The following is a 7870-nucleotide window of genomic DNA, read 5'->3' on the forward strand; positions in this document are numbered from 1 at the left end:
TTTCCTTGAGCAGGAAAAGACACGTGCGACGCACGTGAAAATACATTTCTATTATCAATAATTGTTGTTAAAGAAATGAGATCCGAATAGATTAATTTACAAAAAATTATATATTAATGATTTCATGCTATATTAATTGATAGAAAATGAGTAATGTTACACGTGCAACCAAATTTGTACAATAATTCTTACAATTCAAAAAAATCAATACAGAAATTTAATTTATCAAAATCTCATGATAAATTAAATATAAAATCACATTAATAATAACAAAATCTCACGATATAATTGTTGTAAATATCGCAGTACGATATATTGGTTGTACCTTTAGCATTATCCGTAGGAAATTCAATGTAATATAATTTGTACTACATTTATTATAAAATGAGTGCAAAAGATATTTGTTTAAAAATTTTATGTGTTATAAATCTAAGGTTATTCTTGAATGGAAGGATTTCAAATCCATGGATTTCAATACATTCAAATGTATTTTTGTTATTTAGAGAAGTAACATCATAAACTTCAAATCCACTCATTTCATGTTTATATAGTAGTATTTCATGTTAAATATGATATTTTTCAAGTCCACCCAATGTTATTTGAAATTTATTCTACTTTATATAAATAATAATATGTAAATAAGTAATGCGTAGATTCAAGATTTGATATATTGTTTCATTGTTAACAAGAAAATTATAATTCTAATCCATAAATTTGAAATCAATTTATCCAAGCGCAATCTAAATAAATTAATAATTGTTGAAAAACATAGTAGTAATAAATATTATAATTTTGTATAAATTAGACATTGGAGAAAATATAATATAAAATTGATATCACAATAGTTATTACAATTAAATTTGAGAGAATAAAAAAGTATAATACATAACGTTGACCACTTATTTCACCACGTGTTATTGATTTATGAAAAATAAAAATATAACATAGATAATATATTCTAAACCTTAAATTAAATTATTGCGTCAAATGTTTTCTTCTTTTATATTTTCAATTTATATTGCTTTCACGATTTTTTGTTGTCATCAGTTTTTTCTTCTTTGTGAAAAACAATATTCTCGCCATCTTCATTAGCAAATCTTATGAGAAGAAATGTATATTCTTCTCTATTTGATGCATCTACAAATCTCCACACAAATTAAGTTTTTGTTGAAAAAAAAAGTTTGTTTCATCAAGCAAATAAAACCAAAGAATTTTGTTATTTCAATATTCTACAAATTATATTTATTTTTTGTAAATATTTTAACTTAATCTACAAGCAAATAAAATCAATGAAATTTTGGGTATTCTATCTTCTAGACAACTGACAAAATATGATTAATTAATATTTTATTATATTTATCGAAAAGTGTTCAACTCTTAATGATATAACATATTTATGCAATATGTTATTTAAATAAAAAAATTCAAAATTACGATAACATATTTTTTTATATATTTCATACTATATTATTGGAAGTATTAAATTTGTATATATTAATTTTTTATTCTGAGAAACTTCTTGCATATATAACTCATTCAAAAGATTACAGATTTACAAAATAAAACAAATCATATTCAATTTAATATTTTGTGAAAAATATATGTTCACTTCATCTACAAACAAATAAAAACAAATAAATTCGACCTTTCTTATTATCAATCATAACTCATAAGGAGAAATATTGAGCAATAATAAATAATTTTTGTAAAGATTTATTCATAATAATTTTAAAAATTTACCTTAAAAGATATGTCATTTCAGATTACATAAATCTATAATTGATTTACTTATATCCATCCTTTATAAAAATACATCTTCGTCAATTGCAAGATCATCAGATAAGTAATTGTTATAGTTTCTTATCTTTACAAAGACGAAAAATAGTTAAAATTAGTAAAACTGTATGTATTCAATCATATATTGTTAAATTTTAATAATAAACTAAGGCTTTGAAAAATATTAGTTGGATTTTTTTATAAAGAAAAATAGATAGAATAAATACTCACGAAATATTTATAAGGTCATATTTCTTCTATATTCAATAATGCTTTGTATCATTTTTGTAAAATGTAATTAACCGTCGAACCTTCTTCATAACACCAACCCACATGATTTACTTATTTGGCTTCATTATTTTAATTTGTCGTTTTAAATTAATTATTCTCAATTAATGCAAAATAGAGGATAATTAATATCATGTCCTTACACAAATTATGTTTTTTGTGGAAAAAATTCACTATATTTACAACCAAATAAAACAAAAGAATTTTGGTATTTCAATATTGTACAAACTAATTTTTTTGGGAAAAAATTATTTTCGCTTCATCTATAAACAAATAAAACCCATGATTTTTTGTATTTCAATATTCTCAAATTAATATTTTGTGGAAAAAAATATAGATAAAATAAACCAAGGCTTTGAACAATATTAGTTGACTTTCTTTTTAATAAATAAATATAGATAAAATAAATATCAATGAAATATTTATTAGGATTATATCTGATAATTCTTGTATAATTTTGTAAATGTAATTAAATATCTAACCTTCTTCATGACACCAACCTTGTTAAAACAAAAACAAAATTAGTTTAATTAGTTGGCTTCATTAGTTTAATTCTTCATTTAAAAAAATTTAATCTTAATGAACGTAAAATAAAAGATATTTAACATCATATCGTTATACAAATTAAGTTTTTGTGGAAAAAATATTTTCACTTTATTTACAAGAAAATAAAACAAAAGAATTTTGTTATTTTAATCTTCTACAAATTAACTTTTTTTGTGAAAAAATTCTACAAATTAAGTTTTTTGTGAAAAAATTCTTTTTCACTTCATCTATAAGCAAATAAAACCAATATATTTTGGTATTTCAATCTTTTCAAATTAATATTTTTTGTGAAAAAAGTTTGTTCAATTCATCTATAAGAAAATAAAAATCAAAGAATTTTAAAATTTCAGTTTTTTTGGCAACTTGATCATTGTCTAACATAAATGTAGTTTGACAATTTTGTCCTTATCATAATAACTGATTTGACAAAAACATCCTCACTAAATTTTTCCTGTATGTACAAACTAAGGACAAAGTTGACAGTTACACAATAGAAAAACTTTGACCTTGATTCACACTTTTATAATATGTATAGATATAGATTAGTAATAGATGAAAAACAAATGTTCATAGATTTATGCATTCCCAAGTCTAGACACCGAGCTGCATCTGCAGGTCGTCCTCAACACATGGATACGTCTGTTTTCAGCTTCCGGCCGGCAAGACACGGCGTAACCATTCGGATTCATGTCACAGGTCATGCATTTCATCACACCTATGTCCAGTAACTGCCATACGTGGTTAGTCTCAAGAAAGAATAGGTAAGCCACAAAATTCCTTCATTACTGATACTTTAACATGTAGACTACCATCTCTTCTAGGGGTACCTCAATTTTAGAGAAACAAAGATTCACAATGCATAAATTGATGAGTATGGAAGTGACAACAAAAAATCAAATTCAAAAGTATCCACTACTTCATTAATCACTCGAAACTTTTTTGCATTGTATCTCTAATAAAAATAAAATAAAAATTTATGTTCGAAGTGCATAAATCAAATTATAATATAGTGTACTGAGTATTATTGTTTCCATAGAGATCAATCTGACAAATTTACCTCAAACACAATTATTTAGTTAACTAAAATGAAAAGTGAATTAATTAATAAACTAAATTGAGAGTAAAATAAAATAATTTATCAAAACAATATAAATAATATAAATTAAAATATTAAACAAAAAATTATTAAGATATCGGTTCATCTACCCTTGATATTATCTAGTGTTCAATTCATAACGTGCAATAATCAAGTGTCCTTATATTATTTAACAATCAGAATCGTATTAACGAACCGTGGAATCCTCGCTTTCGACCTATTACACTATAGCTATCAACATGTATCAAGAAAAAAATTGTTGAGTTCTTGTTCTTCGGTTGAGTTCTCGTGTTTCTCGCTCTCCTCCCTGCTTTGAATCCTTGCTTGCGGCTCCTTCTTGTCTCAAATCTGATGATTGTGGGCCTCTCTCCTGTATTAGGGCTTCTATGTTATATATGTGCAACCGAGAGTCCCAAACAGTTGAAATAGAATTACCGCCCCAGCAGCGCCTGCTCGCAAATCTGAACTTATTTTTCTTCATGAGCATGTTGGGGAGGTCAAAATCACCCGATCTAGTGCGGCCTGCTCGCAAATCTGACAAAGTATCCTTGAATTTCCTCCTCTTTGACGAGTCCACCTACAAAATAACTCAAAACATGCGAAGGAGGAATAACATGCATAATATGAATAAAATAAAAAAAGACCGAAAATATACTCAACATGTTAGAATCATGCAAGAATAAAACTATTAATGAAACAATAAAATGCGTAAAAACGACATCTATCACTAAAGACGACCGAAGATATAATGAAGTCATAAACTTTTCCTCCCACGAATACCTTTGGACAATAATATTAGATACTGATGTCCAGGGCAGGACAATAATCCTTTCCTCGTTCATCCCTCCACAGAAACAATATTTCCAAAAACTAACATCCTCTTATACTATTAAAAGTTGCAGTAACGCAGAAATTTCCGTGTGCACTCTCTTTTTTACTAAAATTCACAACACATTATAGCTTCCAAGATATATATTCATTTATAACTGGATGCCCCAACAAGAACATATTAATTGCTAAAAAAGAAAATGTTCTTCCACCAGCTTAACCAACTTCTCCAATTTACTTTAGTTGATTACTTGCATCTAACAATTTTCTCCTTCCCCAAAATCCTGTTGTCCGAGATAGTGCCCATGTACAGCCATCCTTTCTCCTGTGCCCTTGATCAGCCACATTTTGTGCTTAAATGTTGGAATTCCAATAGGTCTGGATAAATCATAAACGCTATGATATAACTAGCAACCTGAAATGGCTTTTTATAACTGACAACTCAGCCTAAGAAGTAAGCTCTTTCCTGGTCATGGTGTTATAACAGCTCAAGTAGCAATGAAAAACCTCAATTTTTCCAGTGTCAGAATAGCCTAATCAGCCTGATCGTGCAATACTCAAGATAATTCTCATAAATTACAAAGCAATAAATGCAAATCACTTATGAATGGTACTTATTCTTGGTTATTTCTCAAAGAAAATTATCTAGCATGTATGTAGAGGGTGACTACTTACAAGTTGAACTGAGAATTGTCACATGAAACCAGAATGCCTTGCAAGAGGGGAGATCCAGAAGTTGGTACTTCCGAGCAAGTTCTACGGATCATATCACTTCAAGAAGACAGCTACCTTTCACATATAATTTCCAGCCAAGCTATCACCAAGTTGCACAAAGCACAACACAGATATGAGCAGGTTCAACTTAGGATGAAGATGGAATAAAACTTATCAGTACATGTGAAAAATATATATTGTCGTTATAGCTCCAACTATTACCCTATTAAGTGTTAGGAGCAATCCCAAATTAACATGGTGGATATGAATATGAATTTTGAACCAAATGGCAAATACTCTTTATTATTTATGAGTACCAAAAGTGTACATATGCAACATCTCATATTAAGGTCTAATACAACAATTGATTAAAACACAATAGAGTAAAACCTATCATTAAATTCTGCACCCACAGCTGATTTGAACTAATTATGATAATTGTGAATGTAATTTTAGAAATAAACAGATTTACCATCAATCACCCTCGCCTTTCATCAATACTGAATCATTTACTTTATTTCGCACACTTTTATTAAGAAACAAAAATAATATGATTTAATAAAAAAGCTATATGATAAAAATATACAGGTTTACTACGAAAATGAGAAACCTATGATGAAGGCTATGTTCGGTTCCTGATTCCACTGTGGAAGACATTGTTATATCTTGGTTATGGACTTATGGAGAAATATGTGCGAAAATAATTCTACAAACATGTTAAAGAGCACATACTTTTCTAATAAATCTTTCATTGGTTGCTTTTTATTTTTTAAACATATTCAACTACGTTGGTTGAATTGTAAAAATGTAATAGACTATAACTGAAATAATAGTGCAACAGAGACCAAATTTCACTTATTTTTGTTTTTCCATTTTGGTTTCATCCACAAAACATTGAATCTAAACATAACTAGAGCACCAAAACACACACTATTTTAGAAATAAAAGAAGCAGAGACATAGCAGCGTATGATGAACATAAAAATATATTATAAAAATCTAAAGTCGATAAAAGGTCTTACGAACACACTAAGGCAGCATAAATCCAATCATTAATGAAAACAAGTCCTAAGGACCAAACACACAGTAACTCAGGGTTATTGATTATTGAATTTACCTCCGTTGTGTATGCTTTGATCCTGAGATAGCACGCTAAAACTTCAAAGCAACAGCAAAATACATAGGACAAACATCTCTAGCCAGTTTCCTAGAACAAGGAGAAGGAAGCCTAAAATGGAAGTGCGCATTTTGAAGAGCAATAAGAGAAGGATGAGAGTACACAAAGAAATTACCGTGTTCGCCCGAGTCAAATGCCCAAGGGGCTAGAAGAATTGAAGTCTTTCCTTTCGTTTTTAATAAATGTTGAACATCACCTGTTCATATTGATAAAATAATATATTTCAAATGGAGGAAATACTTCAACTGAATCACAATAAATTGCATTATAATTTATCACGGTCTTGATAAATGACAATGCCAAAAACGAGTCTAAACAAACTAAAAAATGCTTTGAGGGAGGTACTTTTTAATTTAGACGTCAAATCATATAAAAATTTGAATGGTCTAGTAGCTCCATTAGTAGTGTTCAGTGAATTTGAGCATGTATAACCCACAAGGGTATAAAACATAAATATACTTCACTTTAATCTACAAAAAAGCTGTAGATGCATGAAATAGTCGAACCACTCAATATCATTTCAATCAGGAAAAATTAGCTAGGCTTCACATTTTTGAAGTTGATGTCTGGATATGACCACATAAGTTATGTCATGGGCATATTCATCCTTCCAGTAAAAATGTAAGAAATTAGACCACATCGTGAAAATCTTTAAAAAATGGTGTTGGACATATTGAGCATGAACCCTATATGCTGAAACATTTGGAAGTAAAACAGTGATTAACTTAAAAAAATATGAAAACTCAAACCACCATATAAGATGCAGAAACTAACAAGTAGGATTATGGTTCGTAACTTGTGTGATCACACATCGGTGCACAGGGTGTTGTAGTCCCCTACAATGACCAATAGAAGCTATAATTGATACAGGGAGGACAAATTCTGTCAGCAACAAAAATTAATAAAGGACTCAAAGTAGAAGGTTCATGTTTACAGTTTACTTGATTCCAAAATATTGGTAACGATAAATAATTATAGACATTATCTGTCTTTTGGACAAAAAAATTATGATTAACGATGACTTGAACATATGTTCTCATAAAAATGGTCACAAGACATAATTTATCCAGGGAGAATACATGCATCTGTCGTCCCATAAATATTGCCTATGGATATGATCAAGCAGAGAAACTTACATAAAATCTTGTCAAGCATACCTTTTTTAATTAGTCAAGAAACCAATTTTTTAGCATACAAACTTCGAGGAGATCACCTGTGAAAAGGAAAAGCCAAAACAGGGACATTCACTACACAGTGAGAGACATAAAATATGATGCTCCATAATTCTATATACTAGAAATAGAAGGGATGTGAAACATAATGGCTATAATCCTTTACCCGTATGACTTAAAGCCATCCAATTTCAAAGTTAAGAAACACAGAAACTAAAAGATCATAAACATCATAAGGCCGATATCACAAAACATAATACCTGCTGAAGCATCC

The 7870-nt window shown here is 28.7% G+C and overlaps 1 long non-coding RNA gene across 1 annotated transcript; it reads right to left on the reverse strand.

The window, feature by feature from the left end:
• Positions 1-3809: 3809 nt before the first annotated feature.
• Positions 3810-6815, reverse strand: LOC142555365 (uncharacterized). Its single transcript, XR_012822389.1, has 4 exons — positions 6540-6815; positions 6365-6454; positions 5210-5348; positions 3810-4283 (listed from the first exon to the last, which is right to left on the reverse strand). It is a non-coding gene; the product is annotated as an uncharacterized LOC142555365 (long non-coding RNA).
• Between the last annotated feature and the right edge of the window lie 1055 nt (positions 6816-7870).

Source organism: Primulina tabacum, chromosome 9, assembly GCF_025594145.1.
Source record: "Primulina tabacum isolate GXHZ01 chromosome 9, ASM2559414v2, whole genome shotgun sequence".
NCBI lineage: Eukaryota > Viridiplantae > Streptophyta > Magnoliopsida > Lamiales > Gesneriaceae > Primulina > Primulina tabacum.